Source organism: Pristiophorus japonicus, chromosome 8 (genome assembly GCF_044704955.1).
Source record: "Pristiophorus japonicus isolate sPriJap1 chromosome 8, sPriJap1.hap1, whole genome shotgun sequence".
NCBI classification, from domain to species: domain Eukaryota; kingdom Metazoa; phylum Chordata; class Chondrichthyes; family Pristiophoridae; genus Pristiophorus; species Pristiophorus japonicus.
Genome location: NC_091984.1, coordinates 99610112 through 99634436, shown reverse-complemented (window position 1 = coordinate 99634436; position 24325 = coordinate 99610112). Strand labels below are relative to the sequence as shown.

At 50.5% G+C, this 24325-nt stretch overlaps 1 protein-coding gene and 1 non-coding gene across 6 annotated transcripts in view; both read right to left on the bottom strand.

Annotated features, from left to right (window-relative positions):
• Window positions 1-24325, bottom strand: part of trmt1l (tRNA methyltransferase 1-like) — a 155237-nt gene that overhangs the window by 113155 nt on the left and 17757 nt on the right. The window lies entirely within an intron of this gene.
• Window positions 20020-20101, bottom strand: trnal-caa (transfer RNA leucine (anticodon CAA)). The gene has a single exon. It is a non-coding gene; the product is annotated as a tRNA-Leu (tRNA).

Here is a 24325-nt window from a genome sequence, read left to right as displayed (position 1 = left end):
CTGTCGCTGTGTAGATCACTCTCTCTCTCTCTCTCTCTGTCGGTATGTAGATCTCTCTCTCTCTCGGTGTGTAACACTCTCTCTCTCCCTCTCTCTCGGTGTGTAGCTCTCTCTCTCTCTCTCTCTCTGTCGGTGTGTAGCTCTCTCTCTCTCTCTGTCGGTGTGTATCTCTCTCTCTCTCTCTGTCGGTGTGTAGATCTCTCTCTCTCTCTCTGTCGATGTGTAGCTCTCTCTTTCTCTCTCTCTCTCTCTGTCGGTGTGTAGCTCTCTCTCTCTCTCTCTGTCGATGTGTAGCTCTCTCTCTCTCTCGGTGTGTAGCTCACTCTCTCTGCCGGTTTCCAGCTCTCTCTCTCTCTCTATTCTCTTTCTCTGTCGGTGTGTAGCTGTCTCGCTCTCTCTCTGTGTCGGTGTGTAGATCACTCTCTCTCTCTCTCTCTCTGTCGGTATGTAGATCTCTCTCTCTCTCGGTGTGTAACACTCTCTCTCTCCCTCTCTCTCGGTGTGTAGCTCTCTCTCTCTCTCTCTCTCTGTCGGTGTGTAGCTCTCTCTCTCTCTCTGTCGGTGTGTATCTCTCTCTCTCTCTCTGTTGGTGTGCAGATCTCTCTCTCTCTCTCTCTCTGTCGCTGTGTAGATCCCTCTCTCTCGGTGTGTAACACTCTCTCTCTCCCTCACTCTCGGTGTGTAGCTCTCTCTCTCTCTCTGTCGGTGTGTAGCTCGTTCTCTCTCTGTCGGTGTGTAGCTCTCTCTCTCTCTCTCTGTCCGTGTGTAGCTCTCTCTCTCGGTGTGCAGCTCTCTCTCTCTCTGTCGGTGTGTAGCTCTCTCTCTGTTGGTGTGTAGCTCTCTCCCTCTCTCTCTTTCTCTCTCTGTCAGTGTGCAGCTCTCTCTCTCTCTCACGGTGTGTCGCTCTCTCTCTCTCTCTCTGTCAGTGTGTAGATCTCTCTCTCTCTCTCTCTCTCTCTCTCCCTCTCCCTCTCTCTCGGTGTGTAGCTCTCTCTCTCTCTCTCTCTCCGATGGAGTGTCTCTCTCTCTGTCGATGTGTAGCTCTTTCTCTCTGTCGGTGTGTAGATCTCTCTCTCTCTCTCTGTCGATGTGTAGCTCTCTCTTTCTCTCTCTCTCTCTCTGTCGGTGTGTAGCTCTCTCTCTCTCTCTCTGTCGATGTGTAGCTCTCTCTCTCTCTCGGTGTGTAGCTCACTCTCTCTGCCGGTTTCCAGCTCTCTCTCTCTCTCTATTCTCTTTCTCTGTCGGTGTGTAGCTGTCTCGCTCTCTCTCTGTGTCGGTGTGTAGATCACTCTCTCTCTCTCTTTCTCTGTCGGTATGTAGATCTCTCTCTCTCTCGCTCTGTCGGTATGTAGATCTCTCTCTCTCTCGGTGTGTAACACTCTCTCTCTCCCTCTCTCTCGGTGTGTAGCTCTCTCTCTCTCTCTCCCTCTGTCGCTGTGTAGATCTCTCTCTCTCTCTCTCTGTCGCTGTGTAGATCTCTCTCTCTCTCTCTCTGTCGCTGTGTAGATCTCTCTCTCTCGGTGTGTAACACTCTCTCTCCCTCTCTGTCGGTGAGTAGCTCTCTCTCTCTCTCTCTCTGTCGGTGTGTAGCTCTCTCTCTCTCTCTCTCTCTCTCTCTCTGTCGGTGTGTAGCTCTCTCTCTCTCTCTCTTGGTGTGTAGCTCTGTCTCCCTCTGTCAGTGTGTAGCTCTCTCTCTCTCTCTCTGTTGGTGTGTAGCTCTCTCTCTCTCTCTTGGTGTGTAGCTCTGTCTCCCTCTGTCGGTGTGTAGCTCTCTCTCTCTGTCGGTGTGTAGCTCTCTCTCTCTGTCGGTGTGTAGCTCTCTCTCTCTCTCTTGGTGTGTAGCTCTCTCTCTCTCTCTCTTTCTCTGTCGGTGTGTAGCTCTCTCTCTCGGTGTGTAGATCTCTCCCTCTCTCTCTTTCTCTGTCGCTGTGTAGATCTCTCTCTCTCGGTATGTAACATTCTCTCTCTCCCTCTCTCTCGGTGTGTAGCTCTCTCTCTCTCTCTCTCTCTCTCTCGGTGTGTAGCTCACTCTCTCTCTCTCTATCGGTGTGTAGCTCTCTCTCTCCCTCTCTGTCGGTGTGTAGCTCTCTCTCTCTTTCTCTCTGTCGGTGTGTAGCTCTCTCTCTCTCTCTTGGTGTGTAGCTCTGTCTCCCTCTGTCGGTGTGTAGCTCTCTCTCTCTCTGTTGGTGTGTAGCTCTCTCTCTCTCTCTCTCTTTCTCTGTCTGTCGGTGTGTAGCTCTCTCTCTTGGTGTGTAGATCTCTTCCTCTTTCTCTTTCGCTGTGTAGATCTCTCCCTCTCTCGGTATGTAACATTCTCTCTCTCCCTCTCTCTCTCTCTCTCTCTGTCGATGTGTAGCTCTCTCTCTCTCTCTCTCTCGGTGTGTAGCTCACTCTCTCTCTCTCTCTGTCGTTGTGTAGCTCTCTCTCTCTCTCCCTCTGTCGCTGTGTAGATCTCTCTCTCTCTCTCTCTCTCTGTCGCTGTGTAGATCTCTCTCTCTCTGTCACTGTGTCGATCTCTCTCTCTCGGGGTGTAACACTCTCTCTCCCTCTCTCTCTGTCGGTGAGTAGCTCTCTCTCTCTGTCGGTGTGCAGCTCTCTCTCTCTCTGTCGGTGTGTAGCTCTTTCTCTCTCTGTTGGTGTGTAGCTCTCTCTCTCTCTCACGATGTGTAGCTCTCTCTCTCTCTCTGTCAGTGTGCAGCTCTCTCTCTCTCTCTCTCTCTGTCGCTGTGTAGATCTCTCTCTCTCCCTCTCCCTCTCTCTCGGTGTGTAGCTCTCTTTCTCTCTCTCTCTCCGATGGAGTGTCTCTCTCTCTGTCGATGTGTAGCTCTTTCTCTCTGTCGGTGTGCAGCTCTCTCTCTCTCTCTCTCTGTCGATGTGTAGCTCTCTCTCTCTGTCGGTGTATATCTCTCTCTCTCTCTCGGTGTGTAGCTCACTCTCTCTGCCGGTGTGTAGCTCTCTCTCCCTCTCTATTCTCTTTCTCTGTCGGTGTGTAGCTCTCTCTCTCTCTCTCTCTGTCGGTGTGTAGCTCTCTCTCTCTCTCTGTCCGTGTGTAGCTCTCTCTCTCTGTCTCTCGGTGTGCAGCTCTCTCTCTCTCTGTCGGTGTGTCACTCTCTCTCTCTCTCTCTGTTAGTGTGTAGATCTCTCTCTCTCTCTCTCTGTCGCCGTGTAGATCTCTCTCTCTCCCTTTCCCTCTCTCTCGGTGTGTAGCTCTCTCTCTCTCTCTCTCTCTCTCCGATGGAGTGTCTCTCTCTCTGTCGATGTGTAGCTCTTTCTCTGTCGGTGTGCAGCTCTCTCTCTCTCTCTCTCTGTCGATGTGTAGCTCTTTCTCTGTCGGTGTGCAGCTCTCTCTCTCTCTCTCTGTCGATGTGTAGCTCTCTCTTTCTCTCTCTGTCGGTGTGTAGCTCTCTCTCTCTCTCTCTCTCTGTCGATGTATAGCTCTCGCTCTCTGTCGGTGTATATCTCTCTCTCTCTCTCTCTCTCTGTCGATGTGTAGCTCACTCTCTCTGCCGGTGTGTAGCTCTCTCTCTCTCTCTATTCTCTTTCTCTGTCGGTGTGTAGCTGTCTCTCTCTCTCTCTCTCTCGGTGTGTAACATTCTCTCTCTCGGTGTGTAGCTCTCTCTCCCTCTGTCGCTATGTAGATCTCTCTCTCTCTCTCTCTCGGTGTGTAGCTCACTCTCTCTCTCTCTCTCTCTCGCTCGGTGTGTAGCGCTCTTTCTCTCTCTCTCTCTGTCGGTGTGTAGCTCACTTGCTCTCTCTCTCTCTGTCGATGTGTAGCTCTCTCTCTCTCTCTCTCCGATGGAGTGTCTCTTTCTGTGTCGGTGTGTAGCTCACTCTCTCTCTCTCTGTCGGTGTGTAGCTCTCGCTCTCTCTCTGTCGGTGTGTAGATCTCTCTCTCTCTCTCTCTGGGTATGTAACATTCTCTCTCTCCCTCTCTCTCTCTGTCAGTGTGTAGCTCTCTCTCTCTCCCTATTCTCTTTCTCTGTCGGTGTGTAGCTCTCTCTCTCTGTCAGTGTGTAGCTCTCTCTCTCTCTCTGTCGGTGTGCAGCTCTCTCTCTCTCCGATGGAGTGTCTCTCTCTCTGTCGGTGTGTAGCTCTCTCTCTCAGTCTGTGTGTGTTTCTCTCTCGGTGTGTAGCTCTCTCTCTCTCTCGGTGTGTAGCCCACTCTTTCTCTCTCTGTCGGTGTGCAGCTCTCTCTCTCTCTCTCTCTCTCTCTCTGTCGCTGTGTAGAACACTCTCTCTCTCTCTCTCTCTCGGTATGTAGATCTCTCTCTCTCTCAGTGTGTAACACTCTCTCTCTCCCTCTCTCTCGGTGTGCAGCTCTCTCTCTCTGTCGGTGTGTATCTCTCTCTCTCTCTGTCGCTGTGTAGATCTCTCTCTCTCTCTCTGTCGCTGTGTAGATCCCTCTCTCTCGGTGTGTAACACTCTCTCTCTCCATCTCCCTCGGTGTGTAGCTCTCTCTCTCTCTCGGTGTGTAGCTCTGTCTCCCTCTGTCGGTGTGTAGCTCTCTCTCTCTCTGTTGGTGTGTAGCTCTCTCTCTCTCTCTTTCTGTCTGTCGGTGTGTAGCTCTCTCTCTCTCGGTGTGTAGCTCTGTCTCCCTCTGTCGGTGTGTAGCTCTCTCTCTCTCTCTCTCTGTCGGTGTAGCTCTCTCTCTCTCTCTCTCTCTCTCGGTGTGTAGCTCTGTCTCCCTCTGTCGGTGTGTAGCTCTCTCTCTCTCTGTTGGTGTGTAGCTCTCTCTCTCTCTCTTTCTGTCTGTCGGTGTGTAGGTGTGTAGCTCTCTCTCTCTCTCTCTCTCTCTTGGTGTGTAGCTCTGTCTCCCTCTGTCGGTGTGTAGCTCTCTCTCTCTCTCTCTCTGTCGGTGTAGCTCTCTCTCTCTCACTCTCTCTCTCGGTGTGTAGCTCTCTCTCTCTCTCTCGGTGTGTAGCTCTGTCTCCCTCTGTCGGTGTGTAGCTCTCTCTCTCTCTGTTGGTGTGTAGCTCTCTCTCTCTCTCTCTTTCTTAGTCTGTCGGTGTGTAGCTCTCTCTCTCGGTGTGTAGATCTCTCTCTCTCTTTCTCTGTCGCTGTGTAGATCTCCCTCTCTCTCGGTATGTAACATTCTCTCTCTCCCTCTCTCTCGGTGTGTAGCTCTCTCTCTCACTCTCTCTCCGAAGGAGTGTCTCTCTCTCTCTGTCGATGTGTAGCTCTCTCTCTCTGTCGGTGTGCAGCTCGCTTTCTATCTCTGTCGATGTGTAGCTCTCTCTCTCTCTCTCTCTCATGGTGTGTAGCTCTCTCTCTCTCGGTGTGTAGCTCTCTGTCTCTCTCTCTCTCTCTCGGTGTGTAGCTCACTCTCTCTCTCTCTCTGTCGTTGTGTAGCTCTCTCTCTCTGTTGGTGTGTTGCTCTCTCTCTCTATTCTCTTTCTCTGTCGGTGTGTAGCTCTCTCTCTCTATCTCTCTCTCTCTGTAGGTGTGTAGCTCTATCTCTCTCTCTCGGTGTGTAACACTCTCTCTCTCCCTCTCTCTCGGTGTGTAGCTCTCTCTCTCTTTCTGTCGGTGTGTAGCTGTCTCTCTCTCTCTCTGCCAGTATGTAGATCTCTCTCTCTCGGTGTGTAACACTCTCTCTCTCCCTCTCTCTCGGTGTGTAGCTCTCTCTCTCTCTCTCTCTCTCTGTCGCTGTGTAGATCCCTCTCCCTCGGTGTGTAACACTCTCTCTCTCCCTCTCCCTCGGTGTGTAACTCTCTCTCTCTCTGTCGGTGTGTAGCACTCTCTCTCTCTCTCTCTCGGTTTGTAGCTCTGTCTCTCTGTAGCTCTCTCTCTCTCTGTTGGGGTGTAGCTCTCTCCCTCTCTCTCTTTCTCTCTCTGTCGGTGTGCAGCTTTCTCTCTCTCTCACGGTGTGTAGCTCTCTCTCTCTGTTGGGGTGTAGCTCTCTCCCTCTCTCTCTTTCTCTCTCTGTCGGTGTGCAGCTTTGTCTCTCTCTCACGGTGTGTAGCACTCTCTCTCTCTGTCAGTGTGCAGATCTCTCTCTCTCTCTCTCTCTCTCTGTCGCTGTGTAGATCTCTCTCTCGTATGTAACATTCTCTCTCTCCCACTCTCTCGGTGTGTAGCTCTCTCTCTCTCTCTCTCCGATGGAGTGTCTCTCTCTCTGTCGATGTGTAGCTCTTTCTCTCTGTCGGTGTGCAGCTCTCTCGCTCTCTCTGTCGATGTGTAGCTCTCTCTCTGTTGGTGTGTAGCTCTCTCTCTCTCTGTCGATGAGTAGCTCTGTCACTCTCTCTCGGTCTGTGTGTATCTCTCTCTCTCTCTCTCTCTCGGTGTGTAGCTCTCTCTCTCTCTATTCTCTTTCTCTGTCGGTGTGTAGCTCTCTCTCTCTCTCTCTGTCGGTGTGCAGCTCTCTCTCTCTCTCTGTCGGTGGTTAGCTCTCTCTCGCTCTCTGTCAGTGTGTAGCTCTCTCTCTCTCTCTCTGTCGGTGTGTAACTCTCTCTCTCTCTGTCGGTGAGTCTCTCTCTCTCTCTGTCGGTGTGTAGATCTCTCTCTCTCTCTCTCGGTATGTAACATTCTCTCTCTCTCTCTCTGTCAGTGTGTAGCTCTCTCTCTCTCTCTTTGTCGGTGTATAGCTCTCTCTCTCTCTCTCTCTCTATTCTCTTTCTCTGTCAGTGTGTAGCTCTCTCTCTCTCTCTCTGTTGGTGTGTAACTCTCTCTCTCTCTCTGTCGGTGTGTAGCTCTCTCTCTCTGTCGGTGAGTCTCTCTCTCTCTCTGTCGGTGTGTAGATCTCTCTCTCTCTCTGTCGCTGTGTAGATCTCTCTCTCTCGGTATGTAACATTCTCTCTCTCTCTCTCTGTCGGTGTGTAGCTCACTCTCTCTCTGTCGGTATGCAGCTCTCTCTCTCTCTCTCTCTCTCTCTGTCGGTATGTAGCTCACTCTCTCTCTCTGTCAGTGTGTAGCTCTCTCTCTCTCTCCCTCTCTGTCGGTATAGCTCTCTCTCTCTCCCTCTGTCGATGTGTAGTTCTCTCTCCGTCTCTCTGTCGGTGTGTAGCTCTCTCTCTCTCTCTCTCGCTGTGTAGATCTCTCTCTCTCTCGGTACGTAACATTCTCTCTCTCTCTCTGTCGGTGTGTAGCTCGCTCTCTCTGTCGGTGTGTAGCTCGCTCTCTCTCTGTCGGTGTGTAGCTCTCTCTCTATCTCTCTCTCTGTCGGTGTGTAGATCTCTCTCTCTCTCTCTCTGTCGATGTGTAGCTCTCTCTCTCTCTGTCGATGTGTAGCTCTCTCTCTCGGTCTGTGTGTATCTCTCTCTCTCTCTCTGTCGGTGTGTAGCTCTCTCTCTCTCTCTCTCTGTCGATGTGTAGCTCTCTCTCTCTCTCTCTATGCTCTTTCTCTGTCGGTGTGTAGCTCTCTCTCTCTCCCTATCTCTCTCTTTGTCGGTGTGCAGCGCTCTCTCTCTCTCTCTCTCTCTTTGACGGTGTGCAGCTCTCTCTCTCTCTCTCTCTCTGTCGGTGTGTAGCTCTCTCTCTCCCTGTCGATGTGTAGCTCTCTCTCTCTCTCTTTGTCGGTGTGCAGCTCTCTCTCTCTCTCTCTCTCTCTCTCTGTCGATGTGTAGCTCTCTCTCTCTCTCTTTGTCGGTGTGTAGCTCTCTCTCTCTCTCTGTGTCTCTGTCGGTGTGTAGCTCTCTCTCTGTCTCGGTGTGTAGCTCTGTCTCTCTCTGTCGGTGTGTAGTTCTCTCTCTCTCCCTCTGTCGATGTGTAGTTCTCTCTCCGTCTCTCTGTCAGTGTGTAGCTCTCTTTCTCTCTCTCTCTGTCGATGTGCAGCTCTCGCACTCTCGGTCTGTGTGTGTATCTCTCTCTCTCTCTATCGGTGTGTAGCTCTCTCTCTCTCTCTCGGTGACTAGCTCTCTCTCTCTCTCTCTGTCGGTGTGCAGATCTCTCTCTCTGTCGGTGTGTAGTTCGCTCTCTCTGTCGGTGTGTAGCTCTCTCTCTCTGTCGGTGTGTAGCTCTCTCTCTCTCTCTCTCTCTCTCTGTCGGTGTGTAGCTCTCTCTCTCTCTCTCATTGTGGTCGGTGTGAAGCTCTCTCTCTCTCTGTCGGTGTGTAGCTCTCTCTCTCTCTCTCATTGTGGTCGGTGTGAAGCTCTCTCTCTCTCTGTCGGTGTGTAGCTCTCTCTCTCTCTCTCATTGTGGTCGGTGTGAAGCTCTCTCTCTCTCTGTCGGTGTGCAACTCTCTCTCTCTCTCTCTGTCGGTGTGTAGCTCTCTCTCTCTCTCTCTCTCTCTCGGTGTGTAGCTCTCTCTCTCTCTCTATTCTCTTTCTCTGTCGGTGTGTAGCTCTCTCTCTCTCTCTCTGTCGGTGTGCAGCTCTCTCTCGCTCTCTGTCAGTGTGTAGCTCTCTCTCTCTCTCTCTGTCGGTGTGTAACTCTCTCTCTCTCTGTCGGTGTGTAGCTCTCTCTCTCTCCCTCTGTCGATGTGTAGTTCTCTCTCCGTCTCTCTGTCGGTGTGTAGCTCTCTCTATCTCTCTCTCTCTGTCGATGTGCAGCTCTCTCTCTCTCTCTCGGTCTGTGTGTGTATCACTCTCTCTCTGTCGGTGTGTAGCTCTCTCTCTCTCTCTCGGTGAGTAGCTCTCTCTCTCTCTGTCGGTGTGTAGATCTCTCTCTCTCTCTGTCGCTGTGTAGATCTCTCTCTCTCTCGGTACGTAACATTCTCTCTCTCCCTCTCTCTCTCTCTGTCGGCGTGTAGCTCGCTCTCTCTGTCGGTGTGTAGCTCTCTCTCTCTGTCGGTGTGTAGCTCTCTCTCTCTCTCTCTCTGTTGGTGTGTAGCACTCTCTCTCTCTCTTTGTGGTCGGTGTGAAGCTCTCTCTCTCTCTGTCAGTGTGCAACTCTCTCTCTCTGTCGGTGTGTAGCTCTCTCTCTCTCTCTGTCGGTGTGTAGCTCTCTCTCTATCTCTCTCTCTGTCGGTGTGTAGATCTCTCTCTCTCTCTCTCTCTGTCGATGTGTAGCTCTCTTTCTCTCTGTCGATGTGTAGCTCTCTCTCTCGGTCTGTGTGTATCTCTCTCTCTCTCTCTCTCTGTCGATGTGTAGCTCTCTTTCTCTCTGTCGATGTGTAGCTCTCTTTCTCTCTGTCGATGTGTAGCTCTCTCTCTCGGTCTGTGTGTATCTCTCTCTCTCTCTCTCTCTGTCGGTGTGTATCTCTCTCTCTCTCTCTCTGTCGGTGTGTAGCTCTCTCTCTCTCTCTCTGTCGATGTGTAGCTCTCTCTCTCTGTCGGTGTGTAGCTCTCTCTCTCTCTCTCTATGCTCTTTCTCTGTCGGTGTGTAGCTCTCTCTCTCTCTCTCTCTGTCGGTGTGTAGCTCTCTCTCTCTCTCTGTCGATGTGTAGCTCTTTCTCTCTCTCTTTGTCGGTGTGCAGCTCTCTCTCTCTCTGTCGATGTGTAGCTCTCTCTCTCTCTCTCTCTGTCTCTGTCGGTGTGTAGCTCTCTCTCTGTCTCGGTGTGTAGCTCTGTCTCTCTCTGTCGGTGTGTAGCTCTCTCTCTCTCCCTCTGTCGATGTGTAGTTCTCTCTCCGTCTCTCTGTCAGTGTGTAGCTCTCTCTCTCTCTCTCTCTGTCGATGTGCAGCTCTCGCTCTCTTGGTCTGTGTGTGTATCTCTCTCTCTCTCTATCGGTGTGTAGCTCTCTCTCTCGGTGAGTAGCTCTCTCTCTCTCTGTCTGTGTGCAGATCTCTCTCTCTCTCTGTCGGTGTGGAGTTCGCTCTCTCTGTCGGTGTGTAGCTCTCTCGCTCTGTCGGTGTGTAGCTCTCTCTCTCTCTCTCTCTCTCTCTGTCGGTGTGTAGCTCTCTCTATCTCTCTCTCTCTGTCGATGTGCAGCTCTCTCTCTCTCTCTCTCGGTCTGTGTGTGTATCACTCTCTCTCTGTCGGTGTGTAGCTCTCTCTCTCTGTCGGTGTGTAGCTCTCTCTCTCTCTCTCTCGGTGAGTAGCTCTCTCTCTCTCTCTCTCTCTCTCTCTGTCGGTGTGTAGATCTCTCTCTCTCTCTGTCGCTGTGTAGATCTCTCTCTCTCTCGGTACGTAACATTCTCTCTCTCCCTCTCTCTCTCTCTGTCGGTGTGTAGCTCGCTCTCTCTGTCGGTGTGTAGCTCTCTCTCTCTGTCGGTGTGTAGCTCTCTCTCTCTCTGTTGGTGTGTAGCTCTCTCTCTCTCTCTCTTTCTTTGTCTGTCGGTGTGTAGCTCTCTCTCTCGGTGTGTAGATCTCTCTCTCTCTTTCTCTGTCGCTGTGTAGATCTCTGGCTCTCTCGGTATGTAACATTCTCTCTCTCCCTCTCTCTCGGTGTGTAGCTCTCTCTCTCACTCGCTCTCCGAAGGAGTGTCTCTCTCTCTCTGTCGATGTGTAGCTCTCTCTCTCTGTCGGTGTGCAGCTCGCTTTCTATCTCTGTCAATGTGTAGCTCTCTCTCTCTCTCTCTCTCTCTCTCTCATGGTGTGTAGCTCTCTCTCTCTCGGTGTGTAGCTCTCTGTCTCTCTCTCTCTCTCTCTCGGTGTGTAGCTCACTCTCTCTCTCTCTCTGTCGTTGTGTAGCTCTCTCTCTCTGTTGGTGTGTAGCTCTCTCTCTATATTCTCTTTCTCTGTCGGTGTGTAGCTCTCTCTCTCTCTCTATCTCTCTCTCTGTAGGTGTGTAGCTCTATCTCTCTCTCTCGGTGTGTAACACTCTCTCTCTCCCTCTCTCTCGGTGTGTAGCTCTCTCTCTCTCTCTGTCGGTGTGTAGCTCTCTCTCTCTCTCTCTGCCAGTATGTAGATCTCTCTCTCTCTCTCGGTATGTAACATTTTCTCTCTCTCTCTCTCTCTCTGTCGGTGTGTAGCTCACTCTCTCTCTGTCGGTATGCAGCTCTCTCTCTCTCTATCAGTGTGTAGCTCTCTCTCTCTCTCTTTGTCGGTGTATAGCTCTCTCTCTCTCTCTCTCTATTCTCTTTCTCTGTCGGTGTGTAGCTCTCTCTTTCTCTCTCTGTTGGTGTGTAGCTCTCTCTCTCTCTCTGTCGGTATGTAGCTCACTCTCTCTCTCTCTCTCTCTCTCTCTCTGTCGGTATAGCTCTCTCTCTCTCTCTCTCTCTCTCTGTCGGTGTGTAGCTCTCTCTCTCTCTCCCTCTCTGTCGGTGTGTAGCTCTCTCTCTCTCCCTCTGTCGATGTGTAGTTCTCTCTCCGTCTCTGTCGGTGTGTAGCTCTCTCTCTCTCTCTCTCTCTCTCGATGTGCAGCTCTCTCTCTCTCTCTCGGTATCTCTCTCTCTCTGTCGGTGTGTAGCTCTCTCTCTCTGTCGGTGTGTAGCTCTCTCTCTCTCTCTCTCTGTCGGTGTGTAGCTCTCTCTCTCTCTCTCTGCCAGTATGTAGATCTCTCTCTCTCTCTCGGTATGTAACATTTTCTCTCTCTCTCTCTCTCTCTGTCGGTGTGTAGCTCACTCTCTCTCTGTCGGTATGCAGCTCTCTCTCTCTCTATCAGTGTGTAGCTCTCTCTCTCTCTCTTTGTCGGTGTATAGCTCTCTCTCTCTCTCTCTATTCTCTTTCTCTGTCGGTGTGTAGCTCTCTCTTTCTCTCTCTGTTGGTGTGTAGCTCTCTCTCTCTCTCTGTCGGTATGTAGCTCACTCTCTCTCTCTCTCTCTCTCTCTGTCGGTATAGCTCTCTCTCTCTCTCTCTCTCTCTCTCTCTGTCGGTGTGTAGCTCTCTCTCTCTCTCCCTCTCTGTCGGTGTGTAGCTCTCTCTCTCTCTCCCTCTGTCGATGTGTAGTTCTCTCTCCGTCTCTGTCGGTGTGTAGCTCTCTCTCTCTCTCTCTCTCTCTCTCTCGATGTGCAGCTCTCTCTCTCTCTCTCGGTATCTCTCTCTCTCTGTCGGTGTGTAGCTCTCTCTCTCTGTCGGTGTGTAGCTCTCTCTCTCGGTGAGTAGCTCTCTCTCTCTCTCTCGGTGAGTAGCTCTCTCTCTCTCTCTCGGTGTGTAACACTCTCTCTCTCCCTCTCTCTCGGTGTGTAGCTCTCTCTCTCTCTGTCGATGTGTAGCTCTCTCTCTCTCTGTCGGTGTGTAGCTCTCTCTCTCTCTCTCTCTCGGTTTGTAGCTCTGTCTCTCTGTAGCTCTCTCTCTCTCTGTTGGGGTGTAGCTCTCTCCCTCTCTCTCTTTCTCTCTGTCGGTGTGCAGCTTTCTCTCTCTCTCACGGTATGTAGCTCTCTCTCTCTCTGTCAGCGTGCAGATCTCTCTCTCTCTCTGTCGGTGAGTCTCTCTCTCTCTCTGTCGGTGTGTAGATCTCTCTCTCTCTCTCTCTCTCTCTCTCTGTCGCTGTGTAGATCTCTCTCTCTCTCTCTCGGTATGTAACATTTTCTCTCTCTCTCTCTCTCTCTCTCTGTCGGTGTGTAGCTCACTCTCTCTCTGTCGGTATGCAGCTCTCTCTCTCTCTCTCTCTGTCAGTGTGTAGCTCTCTCTCTCTTTGTCGGTGTATAACTCTCTCTCTCTCTCTCTCTATTCTCTTTCTCTGTCGGTGTGTAGCTCTCTCTTTCTCTCTCTCTGTTGGTGTGTAGCTCTCTCTCTCTCTCTCTCTCTCTGTCGGTATGTAGCTCACTCTCTCTCTCTGTCAGTGTGTAGCTCTCTCTCTCTCTGTCGGTATAGCTCTCTCTCTCTCTCTCTCTGTCGGTGTGTAGCTCTCTCTCTCTCCCTCTGTCGATGTGTAGTTCTCTCTCCGTCTCTCTGTCGGTGTGTAGCTCTCTCTATCTCTCTCTCTGTCGATGTGCAGCTCTCTCTCTCTCTCTCGGTCTGTGTGTGTATCACTCTCTCTCTGTCGGTGTGTAGCTCTCTCTCTCTGTCGGTGTGTAGCTCTCTCTCTCTCTCTCGGTGAGTAGCTCTCTCTCTCTCTCTCTGTCGATGTGTAGCTCTCTCTCTCTGTCGGTGTGTAGCTCTCTCTCTCTCTCGGTACGTAACATTCTCTCTCTCCCTCTCTCTCTCTCTGTCGGTGTGTAGCTCGCTCTCTCTGTCGGTGTGTAGCTCTCTCTCTCTGTCGGTGTGTAGCTCTCTCTCTCTCTCTCTCTGTTGGTGTGTAGCACTCTCTCTCTCTCTTTGTGGTCGGTGTGAAGCTCTCTCTCTCTCTGTCAGTGTGCAACTCTCTCTCTCTGTCGGTGTGTAGCTCTCTCTCTCTCGGTGTGTAGCTCTCTCTATCTCTCTCTCTGTCGGTGTGTAGATCTCTCTCTCTCTCTCTGTCGATGTGTAGCTCTCTTTCTCTCTGTCGATGTGTAGCTCTCTCTCTCGGTCTGTGTGTATCTCTCTCTCTCTCTCTCTCTCTCTCTCTCGGTGTGTAGCTCTCTCTCTCTCTCTCTGTCGATGTGTAGCTCTCTCTCTCTGTCGGTGTGTAACTCTCTCTCTCTCTCTCTATGCTCTTTCTCTGTCGGTGTGTAGCTCTCTCTCTCTCTCTCTCTCTGTCGGTGTGTAGCTCTCTCTCTCTCTCTGTCGATGTGTAGCTCTCTCTCTCTCTCTTTGTCGGTGTGCAGCTCTCTCTCTCTCTGTCGATGTGTAGCTCTCTCTCTCTCTCTCTCTGTCTCTGTCGGTGTGTAGCTCTCTCTCTGTCTCGGTGTGTAGCTCTGTCTCTCTCTGTCGGTGTGTAGCTCTCTCTCCCTCCCTCTGTCGATGTGTAGTTCTCTCTCCGTCTCTCTGTCAGTGTGTAGCTCTCTCTCTCTCTCTCTCTCTGTCGATGTGCAGCTCTCGCTCTCTTGGTCTGTGTGTGTATCTCTCTCTCTCTCTATCGGTGTGTAGCTCTCTCTCTCGGTGAGTAGCTCTCTCTCTCTCTCTCTGTCGGTGTGCAGATCTCTCTCTCTCTCTGTCGGTGTGGAGTTCGCTCTCTCTGTCGGTGTGTAGCTCTCTCTCTCTCTCTCTCTCTCTGTCGGTGTGTAGCTCTCTCTATCTCTCTCTCTCTGTCGATGTGCAGCTTTCTCTCTCTCTCTCGGTCTGTGTGTGTATCACTCTCTCTCTGTCGGTGTGTAGCTCTCTCTCTCTCTCTCGGTGAGTAGCTCTCTCTCTCTCTGTCGGTGTGTAGCTCTCTCTCTCTGTCGGTGTGAAGCTCTCTCTCTCTCTCTCGGTGAGTAGCTCTCTCTCTCTCTCTCTGTCGGTGTGTAGCTCTCTCTCTCTGTCGGTGTGTAGATCTCTCTCTCTCTCTGTCGCTGTGTAGATCTCTCTCTCTCTCCCTCTCTCTCTCTCTGTCGGTGTGTAGTTCGCTCTCTCTGTCGGTGTGTAGCTCTCTCTCTCTGTCGGTGTGTAGCTCTCTCTCTCTCTGTTGGTGTGTAGCTCTCTCTCTCTCTCTCTCTTTCTTTGTCTGTCAGTGTGTAGCTCTCTCTCTCGGTGTGTAGATCTCTCTCTCTCTCTTTCTCTGTCGCTGTGTAGATCTCTGGCTCTCTCGGTATGTAACATTCTCTCTCTCCCTCTCTCTCGGTGTGTAGCTCTCTCTCTCACTCTCTCTCCGAAGGAGTGTCTCTCTCTCTGTCGATGTGTAGCTCTCTCTCTCTCTCTCTCTCTCTCTCTCATGGTGTGTAGCTCTCTCTCTCTCGGTGTGTAGCTCTCTGTCTCTCTCTCTCTCTCGGTGTGTAGCTCTCTCTCTCACTCTCTCTCCGAAGGAGTGTCTCTCTCTCTGTCGATGTGTAGCTCTCTCTCTCTCTCTCTCTCATGGTGTGTAGCTCTCTCTCTCTCGGTGTGTAGCTCTCTGTCTCTCTCTCTCTCTCTCGGTGTGTAGCTCACTCTCTCTCTCTGTCGGTGTGTAGCTCTCTCTATCTGTCGGTGAGTCTCTCTCTCTCTCTGTCGGTGTGTAGATCTCTCTCTCTCTCTCTCTCTCTGTCGCTGTGTAGATCTCTCTCTCTCTCTCTCTCTCGGTATGTAACATTTTCTCTCTCTCTCTCTCTCTCTGTCGGTGTGTAGCTCACTCTCTCTCTGTCGCTATGCAGCTCTCTCTCTCTCTCTCTCTGTCAGTGTGTAGCTCTCTCTCTCTCTCTCTTTGTCGGTGTATAGCTCTCTCTCTCTCTATTCTCTTTCTCTGTCGGTGTGTAGCTCTCTCTTTCTCTCTCTCTGTTGGTGTGTAGCTCTCTCTCTCTCTCTCTGTCAGTGTGTAGCTCTCTCTCTCTCTCTCTGTCGGTATAGCTCTCTCTCTCTGTCGGTGTGTAGCTCTCTATCTCTCTCTCTCTCTGTTGATGTGCAGCTCTCTCTCTCTCTCTCGGTCTGTGTGTGTATCACTCTCTCTCTGTCGGTGTGTAGCTCTCTCTCTCTGTCGGTGTGTAGCTCTCTCTCTCTGTCTCGGTGAGTAGCTCTCTCTCTCTCTCTCTGTCGGTGTGTAGATCTCTCTCTCTCTCTGTCGCTGTGTAGATCTCTCTCTCTCTCGGTACGTAACATTCTCTCTCTCCCTCTCTCTCTCTCTCTGTCGGTGTGTAGCTCGCTCTCTCTGTCGGTGTGTAGCTCTCTTTCTCTCTGTCGATGTGTAGCTCTCTCTCTCTCTCTCTCGGTTTGTAGCTCTGTCTCTCTGTAGCTCTCTCTCTCTCTGTTGGGGTGTAGCTCTCTCCCTCTCTCTCTTTCTCTCTGTCGGTGTGCAGCTTTCTCTCTCTCTCACGGTATGTAGCTCTCTCTCTCTCTGTCAGTGTGCAGATCTCTCTCTCTCTCTCTCTCTGTCGCTGTGTAGATCTCTCTCTCGTATGTAACATTCTCTCTCTCCCACTCTCTCGGTGTGTAGCTCTCTCTCTCTCTCTCCGATGGAGTGTCTCTCTCTCTGTCGATGTGTAGCTCTTTCTCTCTGTCGGTGTGCAGCTCTCTCACTCTCTCTGTCGATGTGTAGCTCTCTCTCTCTCTCTCTGTCGATGTGTAGCTCTCTGTTGGTGTGTAGCTCTCTCTCTCTCTCTCTCTCTCTTTGTCGATGAGTAGCTCTGTCACTCTCTCTCGGTCTGTGTGTATCTCTCTCTCTCTCTCTCTCTCGGTGTGTAGCTCTCTCTCTCTCTCTATTCTCTTTCTCTGTCGGTGTGTAGCTCTCTCTCTCTCTCTGTCGGTGTGTAGCTCTCTCTCTCTGTCGGTGTGTAGCTCTCTCTCTCTGTCGGTGTGTAGCTCTCGCTCTCTCTCTCGGTGTGTAGCTCTCTCTCTCTCTCTCTCTCTCGGTGTGTAGCTCTCTCTCTCTGTCGGTGTGTAGCTCTCGCTCTCTCTCTGTCGGTGTGTAGCTCTCGGTGTGTAGCTCTCTCTCTCTCTCTGTCGGTGTGTAGCTCTCTCTCTCTCTGTCGGTGTGTAGCTCTCGCTCTCTCTCTCTGTCGGTGTGTAGCTCTCGGTGTGTAGCTCTCTCTCTCTCTCTGTCGGTGTGTAGCTCTCTCTCTCTCTGTCGGTGTGTAGCTCTCTCTCTCTCTCTCTCTGTCGGTGTGTAGCTCTCTCGCTCTCTCTCTTTCGGTGTGTAGCTCTCTCTCTCTCGGTGTGTAGCTCTCTCTCTCTCTCTCTCTCGGTGTGTAGCTCTCTCTCTCGCTCTCTCTCTTTCGGTGTGTAGCTCTCTCTCTCTCTCGGTGTGTAGCTCTCTCTCTCTCTCTGTCGGTGTGTCGCTCTCTCTCTCTCTCTTTGTCGGTGTGTAGCTCTCTCTCTCGGTGTGTAGCTCTCTCTCTCGCTCTCTCTGTGTAGCTCTCTCTCTCTCTCCCTCTCTCGGTGTGTAGCTCTCTCTCTCTCTCTGTCGGTGTGTCGCTCTCTCTCTCTCTCTTTGTCGGTGTGTAGCTCTCTCTCTCGGTGTGTAGCTCTCGCTCTCTCCCTCTCTCGGTGTGTAGCTCTCTCGCTCTCTCTCTTCGGTGTGTAGCTCTCTCCCTCTCTCGGTGTGTAGCTCTCTCACTCTCTCTCTGTCGTGTGTAGATCTCTCTCTCTCTCGCTCAGTGTGTGGCTCTCTCTCGGTCTGTCGGTGTGTAGCTCTCTCTCTCTCTCTCGGTATGTAGCTCTCTCTCTCTCGGTGTCATGTATCTTACATTATTCTATATAACTGTATCCTAACATGCTATACATGACTGTAATAAGATATGACCTGTAACCACCAGCAGACCTTACCACCAGGGGTGCACTTGCAAGAGACAGATATATAAGCACAGGTCTTAGGCAAGTGCAGCATTCCAGAGCTGTGAAATAAAGGTGCAGGTCCAGAGTGACCTTGACTTCACTACATGCCTCGTGTGAATCTGTACTGAGGGGACAGGACTTTACAGTGGCGACGGGTTACGGGATTACAGAATCCACAGAATGGCGAACAACGGATCAGATGAAAAGTACAATGCGGGAGACAATTGGGAGGACTTTATAGAAAGGCTCCAGCAAAGCTTTGTAACCAAAGACTGGTTAGGCGACGATAAGGCAGACAAGAGAAGAGCCCATCTCTTGACCAGCTGTGGCTCGAAAACATACGCTTTAATGAAGGATCTGTTGGCACCCGAGAAACCAGCAAGCAAGTCGTTTGAAGAATTGAGCACACTGGTAAGAGACCACCTGAAGCCAGCGAGCAGCCTACACATGGCCAGACACAGGTTCTACAACTACAGATGCTGTGTGGGCCAGAGCATACCCGACTTCGTGGTGGAACTTCGGAGGTTGGCTAGTTTACATAAGAACATAAGAATTAGGAACAGGAGTAGGCCATCTAGCCCCTCGAGTTGCTCCGCCATTCAACAAGATCATGGCTGATCTGGCCGTGGACTCAGCTCCACTTACCCGCCCGCTCCCCGTAACCCTTAATTCCCTTATTGGTTAAAAATCTATCTATCTGTGACTTGAATACATTCAATGAACTAGCCTCAACTGCTTCCTTGGGCAGAGCATTCCACAGATTCACAACCCTCTGGGAGAAGAAATTCATTCTCAACTCGGTTTTAAATTGGCTCCCCCGTATTTTAAGGCTGTGCCCCCGAGTTCTAGTCTCCCCGACCAGTGGAAACAACCTGTCTGCCTCTATCTTGTCTATTCCTTTCATTATTTTAAATGTTTCTATAAGATCACCCCTCATCCTTCTGAACTCCAACGAGTAAAGACCCAGTCTACTCAATCTATCATCATAAGGTAACCCCCTCATCTCCGGAATCAGCCTAGTGAATCGTCTCTGTACCCCCTCCAAACCTAGCATATCCTTCCTTAAGTAATGTGACCAAAACTGCACGCAGTACTCCAAGTGTGGCCTCACCAATACCCTATACAGTTGCAGAAGGACCTCCCTGCTTTTGTACTCCATCCCTCTCGCAATGAAGGCCAACATTCCATTCGCCTTCCTGATTACCTCTTGCACCTGCAAACTAACTTTTTGGGATTCATGCACAAGGACCCCCAGGTCCCTCTGCACCGCAGCATGTTGTAATTTCTCCCCATTCAAATAATATTTCCTTTTACTGTTTTTTTTTCTAAAGGTGGATGACCTCACACTTTCCGACATTGTATTCCATCTGCCAAACCTTAGCCCATTCGCTTAACCTATCTAAATCTCTTTGCAGCCTCTCTGTGTCCTCTACACAACCTGCTTTCCCACTAATCTTAGTGTCATCTGCAAACTTTGTTACACTACACTCAGTCCCCTCTTCCAGGTCATCTATGTATACTGTAAACAGTTGTGGTCCCAGCACCGATCCCTGTGGTACACCACTAACCACCGATTTCCAACCTGAAAAGGACCCATTTATCCCGACTCTCTGCTTTCTGTTAGCCAGCCAATTCTCTATCCATGCTAATATATTTCCACCGACTCCGCGTACCTTTATCTTCTGCAGTAACCTTTTCTGTGGCACCTTATCGAATGCCTTTTGAAAATCGAGATACACCACATCCATCGGTACACCTCTATCCACCATGCTCGTTATATCCTCAAAGAATTCCAGTAAATTAGTTAAACATGATTTCCCCTTCATGAATCCATGCTGCATCTGCTTGATTGCACTATTCCTATCTAGATGTCCCGCTATTTCTTCCTTAATGATAGTTTCAAGCATTTTCCCCACTACAGATGTTAAACTAACCGGCCTATAGTTACCTGCCTTTTGTCTGCCCCCTTTTTTAAACAGAGGCGTTACATTAGCTGCTTTCCAATCCGCTGGCACCTCCCCAGAGTCCAGAGAATTTTGGTAGATTATAACAAATGCATCTGCTATAACTTCCACCATCTCTTTTAATACCCTGGGATGCATTTCATCAGGACCAGGGGACTTGTCTACCTTGAGTCCCATTAGCCTGTCCAGCACTACACCCCCCTAGTGATAATGATTGTCTCAAGGTCCTCCCTTCCCACATTCCTGTGACCAGCAATTTCTGGCATGGTTTCTGTGTCTTCCACTGTGAAGACCGAAGCAAAATAATTGTTTAAGGTCTCAGCCATTTCCACATTTCCCATTATTTAATCCCCCTTCTCATCTTCTAAGGGACCAACATTTAATTTAGTCACTCTTTTCCGTTTTATATATCCATAAAAGCTTTTGCTATCCGTTTTTATGTTTTTGCACAAGTTTACCTTCGTAATCTATCTTTCTTTTCTTCATTGCTTTCTTAGTCATTCTTTGCTGTCGTTTAAAATTTTCCCAATCTTCTATTTTCCCACTAACCGTGGCCACCTTATACGCATTGGTTTTTAATTTGATACTCTCCTTTATTTCCTTGGTTATCCACGGCTGGTTATCCCTTCTCTTACCGCCCTTCTTTTTCACTGGAATATATTTTTGTTGAGCACTGTGAAAGAGCTCCTTAAAAGTCCTCCACTGTTCCTCAATTGTGCCACCGTTTAGTCTGTGTTTCCAGTCTACTTTAGCCAACTCTGCACTCATCCCACTGTAGTCCCCTTTGTTTAAGCATAGTTCGCTCGTTTGAGACACTACTTCCTGACCCTCAATCTGTATTACAAATTCAACCATACTGTGATCACTCATTCCGAGAGGATCTTTTACTAGGAGATCGTTTATTATTCCTGTCTCATTACACAGGACCAGATCAAAGATGGCTTGCTCCCTTGTAGGTTCTGTAACATACTGTTCTAAGAAACAATCCCGTATGCATTCTATGAATTCCTCCTCCAGGCTACCCCGTGCGATTTGAAAATGTTACACAGTGCAAATACTGACAGCAGTGGGATTCGAACCCACGCCTCCGCAGAGACTGAAGCTTGGATCCAGCGCCTTAGACCGCTCGACCACGCTACCACTTCTTGTTTATGTGAGTTCTCCGATGAACTGAGGAGAGAAATGCTGAGAGACTTTTTCATTGAAGGAATAGGCCACGCAGGCATATTCCGAAAGTTCATAGAGACCAAGAACCTGACCTTAGAGGCAGCAGCACTGGTTGCACAGAAATTCTTGGTAGGGGAAGAAGAAACGAGGTTGATTTACAATGCAGGTACGACAACTAACGAAATATTGGAACAAGAAGTTCACAGCATTAAACAAGCTGCTACCCCCACACACAGACAAAACCGGGAGAACAGGCTCTCGACTGCAGGCAGAAGCCATCAAGGGCCACAGGAACGGCCGTTCACACCTCATCAACCCACAATGCAAACAATCAACTGCAAACTGAGAGAAGCTCAAGAGAGATCAGCCAGACGCAGCTCATTCTTTGGGAACTCTTTGAACAATGGAACAGGTCTGTGCTGGAGGTGTGGGGGTGGGCACTCGTCAAGAGGATGTCGATTTCAGCAGGCTGTTTGCAGAAATTGTGAATATACAGGGCATTTGGCCCGCATGTGCAAAAAAACGGCAGCTCGGCTGGTATACGAATCGGATGGGTCGGAAAGCGGACCAGAAGATGGTGGGGACAGTACCTGGGACACCGATGTACAGCGAGTCAACACGATCAATGGCCGCTGCTCCTACAACAGGATGCCTCCTATAATGATGAGGGTCCTACTCAATGGGATATCTGTCAACATGGAGCTGGATACGGGAGCGAGTCAATGTCTCATGGGCGCTCAACAATTTGAACGACTGTGGTCGCATAAAAGAGACAGACCAAAACTCACAAGGGTCGACACCAAACTAAGGTCCTGTACCAAAGAAAGCATACCAGTCCTCGGCAGCGCCATGCTCTCTGTCACACACAAAGGGACAGTGAACCGACTTCCCCTGTGGATTGTCCCTGGAGACCCCCCAGCACTGCTGGAGAGAAGCTGGCTGGCAAAACTAAACTGGAAATGGGACGATGTCCATGCCATGTCATTCGAGGAACGGACCTCCTGCTCAACAATTATAAAGCGATTTGAACATCTCTTTCAGCCAGGTGTGGGCACTTTCAAAGGGGCCAAAGTCAAAATCTACATCACACAGGATGCTAGACCGGTCCATCACAAGGTCAAAGCTGTACCCTATGTGATGAGGGAAAAGATTGAACACAAACTAAACAGGCTTCTGCGGGAAGGCATTATATCACCTGTGGAATTTAGCGACTGGGCAAGTCCCATCGTCCCAGTCATGAAGCCTGATGGATCCGTACGAATCTGTGGGGACTACAAATCTACCATAAACAGAGTCTCCCTACAGGACCAGTACCCGCTGCCCAGAGCGGAGGACTTATTTGCCACATTGGCTGGAGGTAAACTTTTCTCAAAATTAGACCCCACATCCGCATATATGATGCAAGAATTGACCGAGGAATCCAAGCTACTCACCACCATCAACACACATCGAGGCCTTTTCATGTACAATCGATGCCCATTCGGCATCAGGTCGGCAGCTACCAGATTTCAGCGCAACATGGAGAGTCTGCTCAAGTCCATCCCGGGGACAGTTGTATTTCACGACAACATACTTATCACGGGCAGGGACACCGACTCCCATCTCCGTAATTTGGAGGAAGTACTAAAGCGGTTGGATCGGGTAGGTCTATGAGTCAAGAAATCCAAGTGCCTGTTTCTCGCACCCGAGGTTGAATTTTTGGGCAGAAGGATAGCCGCTGATGGAATCTGCGCAACAGAGTCCAAAACAGAAGCAATTCGCCTAGCACCCAGGCCCCGGAATGTCTCAGAGCTGCGCGCCTTTCTCGGGCTACTCAATTACTTTGGGAGCTTTATGCAGAACTTAAGCACGCTGCTGGAGCCTCTCCACGTGCAACTCAGGAAGGGGTGCGATTGGTTTTGGGGGGACGCCCAGGAACGCGCCTTCAATAAGGCACGCAACCTTCTGTGTTCCAACAGTGTCTTGACTTTCTTTGACCCAGGTTAAAAAGCTAGTTTTCACATGCGATGCGACAGCATATGGGGTCAGGTGCCTTTTGCAACATGTCAATAGTGCGGGCAAATTACAACCCATAGCTTATGCCTCCAGGTCACTTTCGCGGGTGGAGCGTGGGTACGGAATGGTAGAGAAGGAGGCGCTCGCGTGCGTGTACGGTGTCAAAAAGATGCACCAATACCTTTTCGGGGCCAAGTTCGCGTTAGAAACCGACCACAAGCCCCTCATGTCCCTCCTATCCGAGAGCAAGGCAATAAACGCCAACGCCTCGCCGCGAATTCAATGGTGGGCACTCATGCTGGCGTCCTACGACTACACAATAAGCCACAGACCAGGCACAGACAACTGTGCCGACGCGCTCAGCAGGCTACCCCTGGCGACCACGGAAGGGTCTGACGAACAGGACTGTGAGATATTCATGGCAATCAATGCCTTTGAGTCCACAGGTTCGCCCATGACGGCTCGCCAAATCAGAGCCTGGACGGCCAGCGACCCCACGTTATCCTTAGTAAAAAGATGTGTCCTAACCGGTGATTGGGCAGAGGCTCGCGATGCCTGCCCCGAGGAATTAAAACCCTTTCACAGGCGCATGCATGAGCTATCACTACAAGCAGACTGCCTGATGTGGGGTAGCCGAGTAGTCATGCCTCTGTGAGGCAGAGAGGCATTTGTCCGGGAGCTCCACCGCGAGCACCCGGGGATCGTTCTCATGAAGGTCATAACCAGATCCCATGTCTGGTGGCCTGGTATTGACACGGACTTGGAGCTCTGCGTCTGAAGGTGCACCATTTGTGCCCAACTCAGCAATGCCCCCAGGGAGGCTCCACTGAGCCCTTGGCCCTGGCCTACCAAACCGTGGTCGCGGGTGCATGTCGACTATGCGGGCCCATTCATGGGCAAAATGTTCCTCGTAGTTCTAGATGCATTTTCAAAGTGGATCGAATGCACCATTTTAAACTCGAGCACAACCTCCACCCACTGTGGAGAGCCTCACAACTATGTTTGCAATGCACGGAATTCCTGACACATTGATCAGTGACAATGGTCCGTGCTTCACCAGCGCAGAATTCCAAGACTTTATAATTGACCACGGCATAAATCACGTCAAGACGGCACCATTCAAGCCAGCCTCCAACGGCCAGGCGGAGAGAGCAGTGCAAATCATTAAACAAGGCATGCTTAAAATCCAAGGTCCCATGCTGCAGGGTAGCCTGTCACGACTGCTGCTGGCATGCAGATCTCGTCCGCACTCACTGACTGTGATCCCCCCCCGCGCAACTGTTGATGAAAAGGACTTTAAAAACAAGGCTCTCATTAATCCTCCCAGACATGCACGAAATCGTTGAGGCAAAGCGCCGTAAGCTGACTGAGTATCATGACAGAAATTCGAGGGGGAGATGGAATGAGATAGGGGACAAAGTGTTTGTACTAAACTATGGCAGGGGTCCCAAATGGCTTGCAGGAACAGTAACGGGTAAGGAAGGAAACAGGCTACTGGTAGTACAAATGGACAATCGCAAAACCTGCCGGAGGCATGTAGACCAAGTCAAAAGCAGATTTACCAACAACACTGCGGAACCAGAGGCAGACTACAATGTGGAACTCGCACCACACCTGGTGGACAGACAGAGGGAACAACCTGAGGAAAGGGCAATCCCAACAGACAGCCCAGGCGAGTCAACAACAATCACACCAATCGAAACAAACAGCCCAGGCGAGATACCAGCAACCACACCCAAAGAAAAACAGACACCAAGGCAAACAACTGAACCACAACTCAGATGCTCCACGCGAGAGCGTAGACCACCTGAGAGACTGAACCTTTAAAGACAATAAGACCTTGGGGGAGGGTGATGTCATGTATCTTACATTATTATATAAAACTGTATCCTAACATGCTATACATGACTGTAATAAGATATGACCTGTAACCACCAGCATACCTTACCACCAGGGGTGCACTTGCAAGAGACAGATATATAAGCACAGGTCTCGGGCAAGTGCAGCATTCCAGAGCTGTGAAATAAAGGTGCAGGTCCAGAGTGACCTTGACTTCACTACATGCCTCGTGTGAATCTGTACTGAGGGGACAGAACTTTACACTCTCGGTGTGTAGCTCTCTCTCCCCCACTCTCTCTGTCGACGTGTCGCTCTCTTTCTCACTCTCTCGGTGTGTAGCTCTCTTTCTCTCTCTGTGTAGCT